Source organism: Mixophyes fleayi, chromosome 9 (assembly GCF_038048845.1).
Source record: "Mixophyes fleayi isolate aMixFle1 chromosome 9, aMixFle1.hap1, whole genome shotgun sequence".
NCBI lineage: Eukaryota > Metazoa > Chordata > Amphibia > Anura > Limnodynastidae > Mixophyes > Mixophyes fleayi.
Window position 1 is genome coordinate 29,954,744 of NC_134410.1, and position 13,434 is coordinate 29,968,177.

The 13,434-nt window shown below is 34.1% G+C and overlaps 9 non-coding genes across 9 annotated transcripts; all 9 read left to right on the forward strand.

Moving 5' to 3' along the window:
- The first annotated feature begins 90 nt into the window (after positions 1-90).
- On the forward strand, positions 91-163 carry TRNAR-UCG (transfer RNA arginine (anticodon UCG)). The gene has a single exon. It is a non-coding gene; the product is annotated as a tRNA-Arg (tRNA).
- Positions 164-1,241: 1,078 nt separating this feature from the next.
- On the forward strand, positions 1,242-1,314 carry TRNAR-UCG (transfer RNA arginine (anticodon UCG)). The gene has a single exon. It is a non-coding gene; the product is annotated as a tRNA-Arg (tRNA).
- Positions 1,315-2,417: 1,103 nt separating this feature from the next.
- On the forward strand, positions 2,418-2,490 carry TRNAR-UCG (transfer RNA arginine (anticodon UCG)). Its single transcript has one exon. It is a non-coding gene; the product is annotated as a tRNA-Arg (tRNA).
- Positions 2,491-3,594: 1,104 nt separating this feature from the next.
- TRNAR-UCG (transfer RNA arginine (anticodon UCG)) lies at positions 3,595-3,667 on the forward strand. Its single transcript has one exon. It is a non-coding gene; the product is annotated as a tRNA-Arg (tRNA).
- A 1,104-nt stretch (positions 3,668-4,771) lies between these two features.
- On the forward strand, positions 4,772-4,844 carry TRNAR-UCG (transfer RNA arginine (anticodon UCG)). Its single transcript has one exon. It is a non-coding gene; the product is annotated as a tRNA-Arg (tRNA).
- A 2,281-nt stretch (positions 4,845-7,125) lies between these two features.
- Positions 7,126-7,198, forward strand: TRNAR-UCG (transfer RNA arginine (anticodon UCG)). The gene has a single exon. It is a non-coding gene; the product is annotated as a tRNA-Arg (tRNA).
- Positions 7,199-10,549: 3,351 nt separating this feature from the next.
- TRNAQ-UUG (transfer RNA glutamine (anticodon UUG)) lies at positions 10,550-10,622 on the forward strand. The gene has a single exon. It is a non-coding gene; the product is annotated as a tRNA-Gln (tRNA).
- A 1,089-nt stretch (positions 10,623-11,711) lies between these two features.
- On the forward strand, positions 11,712-11,784 carry TRNAR-UCG (transfer RNA arginine (anticodon UCG)). The gene has a single exon. It is a non-coding gene; the product is annotated as a tRNA-Arg (tRNA).
- A 1,072-nt stretch (positions 11,785-12,856) lies between these two features.
- On the forward strand, positions 12,857-12,929 carry TRNAR-UCG (transfer RNA arginine (anticodon UCG)). Its single transcript has one exon. It is a non-coding gene; the product is annotated as a tRNA-Arg (tRNA).
- The last annotated feature ends 505 nt before the right edge of the window (positions 12,930-13,434 follow it).

Consider the following 13,434-nt stretch of genomic DNA (forward strand, 5'->3'; position numbering starts at 1 on the left):
TTCCTCAAAAAAAGACTGCTAAATTGTAAGCTTTTTACTTGAAGTGTGCTTTTGGCACTCTTTCCAAATATCTGAAAAACACCAGGAGAAGACCACGTGGCCTAATGGATAAGGCATCTGACTTCGGATCAGAAGATTGAGGGTTCGAGTCCCTTCGTGGTTGGGAATATTTCTTTCCTCATGATCTTAAAATTACCAAACTCTGTTTTAATTGACTCCATGAGAGTGTTGCAAAACATTTACATTTCAAAACTTGATTTCAACCAAAATTTCAATGAACATACTCAAGTCTTACAAAAGTCCACATGCATATTGGCCCAATATGTTGAGTTATCTAATGCTAAGGCAAAAACTCTTTCTGTTTTTCCCTTCATACATTATTTTGCACAAACATAATCCTATGAAAAACTGGTCAAGATGTATAATTTCTGAAAACAAGTCATAGGATTTTAGTCCATTCGTGGTCAGCAAAAGTCATCCTCCTTTAATTAAAAAAATATTCTCTCATAACTTATTGAATAGCTGACGTTAGTGTGTGCTGCATATGGCTTAAAATCAACATAACTCAAGGTTTTTACATTATGGCAGAGCTAAGCTCGGAATAATTGTCATGTGCAATTTAGTCACATTTATCCTTTGAGGAGTACAGTATTTTCCATCGAGCCCTAGAAAAAATGATCAAAAATGGGTCAAGAATATAAGTCTCCAAATGGAGGCCATAAAATATTGTTTCATGCATCCAAGATGGAAAACAAAACATTCAAGTTCAGGCAAAAACAAGGACATCCGATCACCAATGTTCAGGAAGAATTGCCATTAAACTTAGAGCCCTAAACCACTCAGTAGATTTTATAGCTTGCTTAACAGAATGTAAAACTATTACCCAGTTAAGTGAAAGCTTGTAACAAATCTAGGTTTTGGCATTTCTTAAAGCTAAACAATATATTGTTTTCCCATAATCAAAGAAATTAAATCTTGAATCTTTTTGCTTCATCTAAAAGCAACTCGTTACAAAATATTCCTTAAGAAAAGACTGCTAAGTTGTTAGCACTTCACTTGGATAGTGCTTCTGGCACACTTTCCAAAGGTATGTGTGATAGATTGTGGAAGAATCTATTTTCTTCATCTAAATGCAACTCTGCTAGAAAACGTTCCTCAAAAAAAGACTGCTAAATTGTAAGCTTTTTACTTGAAGTGTGCTTTTGGCACTCTTTCCAAATATCTCTAAAACACATGGAGAAGACCGCGTGGCCTAATGGATAAGGCGTCTGACTTCGGATCAGAAGATTGAGGGTTCGAGTCCCTTCGTGGTCGGGAACATTTCTTTCCTCATGATCTTAAAGTTACCAAACTCTGTTTTAATTGACTCCATGAGAGTGTTGCAAAACATTTACATTTCAAAACTTGATTTCGACCAAAATTTCAATGAACATACTCAAGTCTTTGAAAAGTCTACCTGCATATTGGCACAATATGTTGAGTTATCTAATGCTAAGGCAAAAACTCTTTCTGTTTTTCCCTTCATACATTATTTTGCACAAACATAATCCTATGAAAAACTGGTCAAGATGTATAATTTCTGAAAACAAGTCATAGGATTTTAGTCCATTCGTGGTCAGCAAAAGTCATCCTCCTTTAATTAAAAAAATATTCTCTCATAACTTATTGAATAGCTGACGTTAGTGTGTGCTGCATATGGCTTAAAATCAACATAACTCAAGGTTTTTACATTATGGCAGAGCTAAGCTCGGAATAATTGTCATGTGCAATTTGTAGAATCAATTAATTATAATAGTCACATATATCCTTTGAGGAGTACAGTATTTTCCATCGAGCCCTAGAAAAAATGATCAAAAATGGGTCAAGTATATAAGTCTCCAAATGGAGGCCATAAAATATTGTTTCATGCATCCAAGATGGAAAACAAAACATTCAAGTTCAGGAAAAAACAAGGACATCCGATCACCAATGTTCAGGAAGAATTGCCATTAAACTTAGAGCCCTAAACCACTCAGTAGATTTTATAGCTTGCTTAACAGAATGTAAAACTATTACCCAGTTAAGTGAAAGCTTGTAACAAATCTAGGTTTTGGCATTTCTTAAAGCTGAACAATATATTGTTCTCCCATAATCAATCAAAGAAATTAAATCTTGAATCTTTTTGTTTCATCTAAAAGCAACTCGTTATAAAATATTCCTTAAGAAAAGACTGCTAAGTTGTTAGCACTTCACTTGGATAGTGCTTCTGGCACACTTTCCAAAGGTATGTGTGATAGATTGTGGAAGAATCTATTTTCTTCATCTAAATGCAACTCTGCTAGAAAACGTACCTCAAAAAAAGACTGCTAAATTGTAAGCTTTTTACTTGAAGTGTGCTTTTGGCACTCTTTCCAAATATCTGTAAAACACCTGGAGAAGACTGCGTGGCCTAATGGATAAGGCGTCTGACTTCGGATCAGAAGATTGAGGGTTCGAGTCCCTTCGTGGTCGGGAACATTTCTTTCCTCATGAACTTAAAATTACCAAACTCTGTTTTAATTGACTCCATGAGAGTGTTGCAAAACATTTACATTTCAAAACTTGATTTCGACCAAAATTTCAATGAACATACTCAAGTCTTTGAAAAGTCCACATGCATATTGGCACAATATGTTGAGTTATCTAATGCTAAGGCAAAAACTCTTTCTGTTTTTCCCTTCATACATTATTTTGCACAAACATAATCCTATGAAAAACTGGTCAAGATGTATAATTTCTGAAAACAAGTCATAGGATTTTAGTCCATTCGTGGTCAGCAAAAGTCATCCTCCTTTAATTAAAAAAATATTCTCTCATAACTTATTGAATAACTGACGTTAGTGTGTGCTGCATATGGCTTAAAATCAACATAACTCAAGGTTTTTACATTATGGCAGAGCTAAGCTCGGAATAATTGTCATGTGCAATTTGTAGAATCAATTAATTATAATAGTCACATATATCCTTTCAGGAGTACAGTATTTTCCATCGAGCCCTAGAAAAAAATGATCAAAAATGGGTCATGAATATAAGTCTCCAAATGGAGGCCATAAAATATTGTTTCATGCATCCAAGATGGAAAACAAAACATTCAAGTTCAGGAAAAAACAAGGACATCCGATCACCAATGTTCAGGAAGAATTGCCATTAAACTTAGAGCCCTAAACCACTCAGTAGATTTTATAGCTTGCTTAACAGAATGTAAAACTATTACCCAGTTAAGTGAAAGCTTGTAACAAATCTAGGTTTTGGCATTTCTTAAAGCTGAACAATATATTGTTCTCCCATAATCAATCAAAGAAATTAAATTTTGAATCTTTTTGCTTCATCTAAAAGCAACTCGTTATAAAATATTCCTTAAGAAAAGACTGCTAAGTTGTTAGCACTTCACTTGGATAGTGCTTCTGGCACACTTTCCAAAGGTATGTGTGATAGATTGTGGAAGAATCTATTTCCTTCATCTAAATGCAACTCTGCTAGAAAACGTTCCTCAAAAAAAGACTGCTAAATTGTAAGCTTTTTACTTGAAGTGTGCTTTTGGCACTCTTTCCAAATATCTCTAAAACACCTGTGAAAGACCGCGTGGCCTAATGGATAAGGCGTCTGACTTCGGATCAGAAGATTGAAGGTTCAAGTCCCTTCGTGGTTGGGAACATTTCTTTCCTCATTAACTTAAAATTACCAAACTCTGTTTTAATTGACTCCATGAGAGTGTTGCAAAACATTTACATTTCAAAACTTGATTTTGACCAAAATTTCAATGAACAAACTCAAGTCTTTGAAAAGTCTACATGCATATTGGCACAATATGTTGAGTTATCTAATGCTAAGGCAAAAACTCTTTCTGTTTTTCCCTTCATACATTATTTTGCACAAATATAATCCTATGAAAAACTGGTCAAGCTGTATAATTTCTGAAAACAAGTCATAGGATTTTAGTCCATTCGTGGTCAGCAAAAGTCATCCTCCTTTGATTAAAAAAATATTCTCTCATAACTTATTGAATAGCTGACATTAGTGTGTGCTGCATATGGCTTAAAATCAACATAACTCAAGGTTTTTACATTATGGCAGAGCTAAGCTCGGAATATTTGTCATGTGCAATTCTTAGAATCAATTAATTATAATAGTCACATTTATCCTTTGAGCAGTACAGTATTTTCCATCGAGCCCTAGAAAAAAATGATCAAAAATGGGTCATGAATATAAGTCTCCAAATGGAGGCCATAAAATAGTGTTTCATGCATCCAAGATGGAAAACAAAACATTCAAGTTCAGGAAAAAACAAGGACATCCGATCACCAATGTTCAGGAAGAATTGCCATTAAACTTAGAGCCCTAAACCACTCAGTAGATTTTATAGCTTGCTTAACAGAATGTAAAACTATTACCCAGTTAAGTGAAAGCTTGTAACAAATCTAGGTTTTGGCATTTCTTAAAGCTGAACAATATATTGTTCTCCCATAATCAATCAAAGAAATTAAATCTTGAATCTTTTTGCTTCATCTAAAAGCAACTCGTTACAAAATATTCCTTAAGAAAAGACTGCTAAGTTGTTAGCACTTCACTTGGATAGTGCTTCTGGCACACTTTCCAAAGGTATGTGTGATAGATTGTGGAAGAATCTATTTCCTTCATCTAAATGCAACTCTGCTAGAAAACGTTCCTCAAAAAAAGACTGCTAAATTGTAAGCTTTTTACTTGAAGTGTGCTTTTGGCACTCTTTCCAAATATCTCTAAAACACCTGTGAAAGACCGCGTGGCCTAATGGATAAGGCGTCTGACTTCGGATCAGAAGATTGAAGGTTCAAGTCCCTTCGTGGTTGGGAACATTTCTTTCCTCATGAACTTAAAATTACCAAACTCTGTTTTAATTGACTCCATGAGAGTGTTGCAAAACATTTACATTTCAAAACTTGATTTTGACCAAAATTTCAATGAACAAACTCAAGTCTTTGAAAAGTCTACATGCATATTGGCACAATATGTTGAGTTATCTAATGCTAAGGCAAAAACTCTTTCTGTTTTTCCCTTCATACATTATTTTGCACAAACATAATCCTATGAAAAACTGGTCAAGATGTATAATTTCTGAAAACAAGTCATAGGATTTTAGTCCATTCGTGGTCAGCAAAAGTCATCCTCCTTTGATTAAAAAAATATTCTCTCATAACTTATTGAATAGCTGACATTAGTGTGTGCTGCATATGGCTTAAAATCAACATAACTCAAGGTTTTTACATTATGGCAGAGCTAAGCTCGGAATATTTGTCATGTGCAATTTGTAGAATCAATTAATTATAATAGTCACATTTATCCTTTGAGCAGTACAGTATTTTCCATCGAGCCCTAGAAAAAAATGATCAAAAATGGGTCATGAATATAAGTCTCCAAATGGAGGCCATAAAATATTGTTTCATGCATCCAAGATGGAAAACAAAACATTCAAGTTCAGGGAAAAACAAGGACATCCGATCACCAATGTTCAGGAAGAATTGCCATTAAACTTAGAGCCCTAAACCACTCAGTAGATTTTATAGCTTGCTTAACAGAATGTAAAACTATTACCCAGTTAAGTGAAAGCTTGTAACAAATCTAGGTTTTGGCATTTCTTAAAGCTGAACAATATATTGTTCTCCCATAATCAATCAAAGAAATTAAATCTTGAATCTTTTTGCTTCATCTAAAAGCAACTCGTTACAAAATATTCCTTGAGAAAAGACTGCTAAGTTGTCAGCACTTCACTTGGATAGTGCTTCTGGCACACTTTCCAAAGGTATGTGTGATAGATTGTGGAAGAATCTATTTCCTTCATCTAAATGCAACTCTGCTAGAAAACGTTCCTCAAAAAAAGACTGCTAAATTGTAAGCTTTTTACTTGAAGTGTGCTTTTGGCACTCTTTCCAAATATCTCTAAAACACCTGTGAAATACCACGTGGCCTAATGGATAAGGCGTCTGACTTCGGATCAGAAGATTGAGGGTTCAAGTCTCTTCGTGGTCGGGAACATTTCTTTCCTTATGAACTTAAAATTACCAAACTCTGTTTTAATTGACTCCATGAGAGTGTTGCAAAACATTTACATTTCAAAACTTGATTTCGACCAAAATTTCAATGAACAAACTCAAGTCTTTGAAAAGTCTACATGCATATTGGCACAATATGTTGAGTTATCTAATGCTAAGGCAAAGACTCTTTCTGTTTTTCCCTTCATACATTATTTTGCACAAACATAATCCTATGAAAAACTGGTCAAGATGTATAATTTCTGAAAACAAGTCATAGGATTTTAGTCCATTCGTGGTCAGCAAAAGTCATCCTCCTTTGATTAAAAAAATATTCTCTCATAACTTATTGAATAGCTGACGTTAATGTGTGCTGCATATGGCTTAAAATCAACATAACTCAAGGTTTTTACATTATGGCAGAGCTAAGCTCGGAATATTTGTCATGTGCAATTCTTAGAATCAATTAATTATAATAGTCACATTTATCCTTTGAGCAGTACAGTATTTTCCATCGAGCCCTAGAAAAAAATGATCAAAAATGGGTCATGAATATAAGTCTCCAAATGGAGGCCATAAAATAGTGTTTCATGCATCCAAGATGGAAAACAAAACATTCAAGTTCAGGAAAAAACAAGGACATCCGATCACCAATGTTCAGGAAGAATTGCCATTAAACTTAGAGCCCTAAACCACTCAGTAGATTTTATAGCTTGCTTAACAGAATGTAAAACTATTACCCAGTTAAGTGAAAGCTTGTAACAAATCTAGGTTTTGGCATTTCTTAAAGCTGAACAATATATTGTTCTCCCATAATCAATCAAAGAAATTAAATCTTGAATCTTTTTGCTTCATCTAAAAGCAACTCGTTACAAAATATTCCTTAAGAAAAGACTGCTAAGTTGTTAGCACTTCACTTGGATAGTGCTTCTGGCACACTTTCCAAAGGTATGTGTGATAGATTGTGGAAGAATCTATTTCCTTCATCTAAATGCAACTCTGCTAGAAAACGTTCCTCAAAAAAAGACTGCTAAATTGTAAGCTTTTTACTTGAAGTGTGCTTTTGGCACTCTTTCCAAATATCTCTAAAACACCTGTGAAAGACCGCGTGGCCTAATGGATAAGGCGTCTGACTTCGGATCAGAAGATTGAAGGTTCAAGTCCCTTCGTGGTTGGGAACATTTCTTTCCTCATGAACTTAAAATTACCAAACTCTGTTTTAATTGACTCCATGAGAGTGTTGCAAAACATTTACATTTCAAAACTTGATTTTGACCAAAATTTCAATGAACAAACTCAAGTCTTTGAAAAGTCTACATGCATATTGGCACAATATGTTGAGTTATCTAATGCTAAGGCAAAAACTCTTTCTGTTTTTCCCTTCATACATTATTTTGCACAAACATAATCCTATGAAAAACTGGTCAAGATGTATAATTTCTGAAAACAAGTCATAGGATTTTAGTCCATTCGTGGTCAGCAAAAGTCATCCTCCTTTGATTAAAAAAATATTCTCTCATAACTTATTGAATAGCTGACATTAGTGTGTGCTGCATATGGCTTAAAATCAACATAACTCAAGGTTTTTACATTATGGCAGAGCTAAGCTCGGAATATTTGTCATGTGCAATTTGTAGAATCAATTAATTATAATAGTCACATTTATCCTTTGAGCAGTACAGTATTTTCCATCGAGCCCTAGAAAAAAATGATCAAAAATGGGTCATGAATATAAGTCTCCAAATGGAGGCCATAAAATATTGTTTCATGCATCCAAGATGGAAAACAAAACATTCAAGTTCAGGGAAAAACAAGGACATCCGATCACCAATGTTCAGGAAGAATTGCCATTAAACTTAGAGCCCTAAACCACTCAGTAGATTTTATAGCTTGCTTAACAGAATGTAAAACTATTACCCAGTTAAGTGAAAGCTTGTAACAAATCTAGGTTTTGGCATTTCTTAAAGCTGAACAATATATTGTTCTCCCATAATCAATCAAAGAAATTAAATCTTGAATCTTTTTGCTTCATCTAAAAGCAACTCGTTACAAAATATTCCTTGAGAAAAGACTGCTAAGTTGTCAGCACTTCACTTGGATAGTGCTTCTGGCACACTTTCCAAAGGTATGTGTGATAGATTGTGGAAGAATCTATTTCCTTCATCTAAATGCAACTCTGCTAGAAAACGTTCCTCAAAAAAAGACTGCTAAATTGTAAGCTTTTTACTTGAAGTGTGCTTTTGGCACTCTTTCCAAATATCTCTAAAACACCTGTGAAATACCACGTGGCCTAATGGATAAGGCGTCTGACTTCGGATCAGAAGATTGAGGGTTCAAGTCTCTTCGTGGTCGGGAACATTTCTTTCCTTATGAACTTAAAATTACCAAACTCTGTTTTAATTGACTCCATGAGAGTGTTGCAAAACATTTACATTTCAAAACTTGATTTCGACCAAAATTTCAATGAACAAACTCAAGTCTTTGAAAAGTCTACATGCATATTGGCACAATATGTTGAGTTATCTAATGCTAAGGCAAAGACTCTTTCTGTTTTTCCCTTCATACATTATTTTGCACAAACATAATCCTATGAAAAACTGGTCAAGATGTATAATTTCTGAAAACAAGTCATAGGATTTTAGTCCATTCGTGGTCAGCAAAAGTCATCCTCCTTTGATTAAAAAAATATTCTCTCATAACTTATTGAATAGCTGACGTTAATGTGTGCTGCATATGGCTTAAAATCTACATAACTCAAGGTTTTTACATTATGGCAGAGCTAAGCTCGGAATATTTGTCATGTGCAATTTGTAGAATCAATTAATTATAATAGTCACATTTATCCTTTGAGGAGTACAGTATTTTCCATCGAGCCCTAGAAAAAAATGATGATAAATGGGTCATGAATTTAAGTCTCCAAATGGAGGTCATAAAATATTGTTTCATGCATCCAAGATGGAAAACAAAACATTCAAGTTCAGGAAAAAACAAGGACATCCGATCACCAATGTTCAGGAAGAATTGCCATTAAACTTAGAGCCCTAAACCACTCAGTAGATTTTATAGCTTGCTTAACAGAATGTAAAACTATTACCCAGTTAAGTGAAAGCTTATAACAAATCTAGGTTTTGGCATTTCTTAAAGCTGAACAATATATTGTTCTCCCATAATCAATCAAAGAAATTAAATCTTGAATCTTTTTGCTTCATCTAAAAGCAACTCGTTACAAAATATTCCTTAAGTAAAGACTGCTAAGTTGTTAGCACTTCACTTGGATAGTGCTTCTGGCACACTTTCCAAAGGTATGTGTGATAGATTGTGGAAGAATCTATTTCCTTCATCTAAATGCAACTCTGCTAGAAAACGTTCCTCAAAAAAAGACTGCTAAATTGTAAGCTTTTTACTTGAAGTGTGCTTTTGCACTCTTTCCAAATATCTCTAAAACACCTGGGGAAGAACTTAAAATTACCAATCTCTGTTTTAATTGACTCCATGAGAGTGTTGCAAAACATTTATATTTCAAAACTTGATTTCGACCAAACTTTCAATGAACATACTCAAGTCTTTGAAAAGTCTACATGCATATTGGCACAATATGTTGAGTTATCTAATGCTTTCTGTTTTTCCCTTTATACATTATTTTGCACAAACATGATCCTATGAAAAACTGGTCAAGATGTATAATTTCTGAAAACAAGTCATAGGATTTTAGTTCATTCGTGGTCAGCAAAAGTCATCCTCCTTTGATTAAAAAAATATTCTCTCATAACTTATTGAATAGCTGACGTTAGTGTGTGCTGCATATGGCTTAAAATCTACATAACTCAAGGTTTTTACATTATGGCAGAGCTAAGCTCGGAATATTTGTCATGTGCAATTCTTAGAATCAATTAATTATAATAGTCACATTTATCCTTTGAGGAGTACAGTATTTTCCAGCGAGCCCTAGAAAAAAATGATCAAAAATGGGTCATGAATATAAGTCTCCAAATGGAGGCCATAAAATATTGTTTCATGCATCCAAGATGGAGAACAAAACATTCAAGTTCAGGAAAAAACAAGGACATCCGATCACCAATGTTCAGGAAGAATTGCCATTAAACTTAGAGCCCTAAACCACTCAGTAGATTTTATAGCTTGCTTAACAGAATGTAAAACTATTACCCAGTTAAGTGAAAGCTTGTAACAAATCTAGGTTTTGGCATTTCTTAAAGCTGAACAATATATTGTTCTCCCATAATCAATCAAAGAAATTAAATCTTGAATCTTTTTGCTTCATCTAAAAGCAACTCGTTACAAAATATTCCTTAAGAAAAGACTGCTAAGTTGTTAGCACTTCACTTGGATAGTGCTTCTGGCACACTTTCCAAAGGTATGTGTGATAGATTGTGGAAGAATCTATTTCCTTCATCTAAATGCAACTCTGCTAGAAAACGTTCCTCAAAAAAAGACTGCTAAATTGTAAGCTTTTTACTTGAAGTGTGCTTTTGGCACTCTTTCCAAATATCTCTAAAACACCTGTGAAAGACCGCGTGGCCTTATGGATAAGGCATCTGACTTTGGATCAGAAGATTGAGGGTTCAAGTCCCTTCGTGGTCGGGAACATTTCTTTCCTCATGAACTTAAACTTACCAAACTCTGTTTTAATTGACTCCATGAGAGTGTTGCAAAACATTTACATTTCAAAACTTGATTTCGACCAAAATTTCAATGAACATACTCAAGTCTTTGAAAAGTCTACATGCATATTGGCACAATATGTTGAGTTATCTAATGCTTTCTGTTTTTCCCTTTATACATTATTTTGCACAAACATAATCCTATGAAAAACTGGTCAAGATGTATAATTTCTGAAAACAAGTCATAGGATTTTAGTTCATTCGTGGTCAGCAAAAGTCATCCTCCTTTGATTAAAAAAATATTCTCTCATAACTTATTGAATAGCTGACATTAGTGTGTGCTGCATATGGCTTAAAATCAACATAACTCAAGGTTTTTACATTATGGCAGAGCTAAGCTCGGAATAATTGTCATGTGCAATTTGTAGAATCAATTAATTATAATAGTCACATTTATCCTTTGAGGAGTACAGTATTTTCCATCGAGCCCTAGAAAAAATGATCAAAAATGGGTCATGAATATAAGTCTCCAAATGGAGGCCATAAAATATTGTTTCATGCATCCAAGATGGAAAACAAAACATTCAAGTTCAGGAAAAAACAAGGACATCCGATCACCAATGTTCAGGAAGAATTGCCATTAAACTTAGAGCCCTAAACCACTCAGTAGATTTTATAGCTTGCTTAACAGAATGTAAAACTATTACCCAGTTAAGTGAAAGCTTGTAACAAATCTAGGTTTTGGCATTTCTTAAAGCTGAACAATATATTGTTCTCCCATAATCAATCAAAGAAATTAAATCTTGAATCTTTTTGCTTCATCTAAAAGCAACTCGTTACAAAATATTCCTTAAGAAAAGACTGCTAAGTTGTTAGCACTTCACTTGGATAGTGCTTCTGGTACACTTTCCAAAGGTATGTGTGATAGATTGTGGAAGAATCTATTTCCTTCATCTAAATGCAACTCTGCTAGAAAACGTTCCTCAAAAAAAGACTGCTAAATTGTAAGCTTTTTACTTGAAGTGTGCTTTTGGCACTCTTTCCAAATATCTCTAAAACACCTGGGGAAGACCGCGTGGCCTAATGGATAAGGCGTCTGACTTCGGATCAGAAGATTGAGGGTTCAAGTCCCTTTGTGGTCGGGAACATTTCTTTCCTCTTAAACTTACCAAACTCTGTTTTAAGAGTGTTGCAAAACATTTACATTTCAAAACTTGATTTCGACCAAAATTTCAATGAACATACTCAAGTCTTTGAAAAGTCTACATGCATATTGGCACAATATGTTGAGTTATCTAATGCTTTCTGTTTTTCCCTTTATACATTATTTTGCACAAACATAATCCTATGAAAAACTGGTCAAGATGTATAATTTCTGAAAACAAGTCATAGGATTTTAGTCCATTCGTGGTCAGCAAAAGTCATCCTCCTTTGATTAAAAAAATATTCTCTCATAACTTATTGAATAGCTGACGTTAGTGTGTGCTGCATATGGCTTAAAATCAACATAACTCAAGGTTTTTACATTATGGCAGAGCTAAGCTCGGAATAATTGTCATGTGCAATTCTTAGAATCAATTAATTATAATAGTCACATTTATCCTTTGAGGAGTACAGTATTTTCCATCGAGCCCTAGAAAAAAATGATCAAAAATGGGTCATGAATATAAGTCTCCAAATGGAGGCCATAAAATATTGTTTCATGCATCCAAGATAGAAAACAAAACATTCAAGTTCAGCAAAAAACAAGGACATCCGATCACCAATGTTCAGGAAGAATTGCCATTAAACTTAGAGCCCTAAACCACTCAGTAGATTTTATAGCTTGCTTAACAGAATGTAAAACTATTATCCAGTTAAGTGAAAGCTTGTAACAAATCTAGGTTTTGGCATTTCTTAAAGCTGAACAATATATTGTTCTCCCATAATCAATCAAAGAAATTAAATCTTGAATCTTTTTGCTTCATCTAAAAGCAACTGGTTACAAAATATTCCTTAAGAAAAGACTGCTAAGTTGTTAGCACTTCACTTGGATAGTGCTTCTGGCACACTTTCCAAAGGTATGTGTGATAGATTGTGGAAGAATCTATTTCCTTCATCTAAATGCAACTCTGCTAGAAAACGTTCCTCAAAAAAAGACTGCTAAATTGTAAGCTTTTTACTTGAAGTGTGCTTTTGGCACTCTTTCCAAATATCTCTAAAACACCTGGGGAAGACCGCGTGGCCTAATGGATAAGGCGTCTGACTTCGGATCAGAAGATTGAGGGTTCAAGTCCCTTCGTGGTCGGGAATATTTCTTTCCTCATGAACTTAAACTTACCAAACTCTGTTTTAAGAGTGTTGCAAAACATTTACATTTCAAAACTTGATTTCGACCAAAATTTCAATGAACATACTCAAGTCTTTGAAAAGTCTACATGCATATTGGCACAATATGTTGAGTTATCTAATGCTTTCTGTTTTTCCCTTTATACATTATTTTGCACAAACATAATCCTATGAAAAACTGGTCAAGATGTATAATTTCTGAAAACAAGTCATAGGATTTTAGTTCATTCGTGGTCAGCAAAAGTCATCCTCCTTTGATTAAAAAAATATTCTCTCTTAACTTATTGAATAGCTGACGTTAGTGTGTGCTGCATATGGCTTAAAATCAACATAACTCAAGGTTTTTACATTATGGCAGAGCTAAGCTCGGAATAATTGTCATGTGCAATTCTTAGAATCAATTAATTATAATAGTCACATTTATCCTTTGAGGAGTACAGTATTTTCCATCGAGCCCTAGAAAA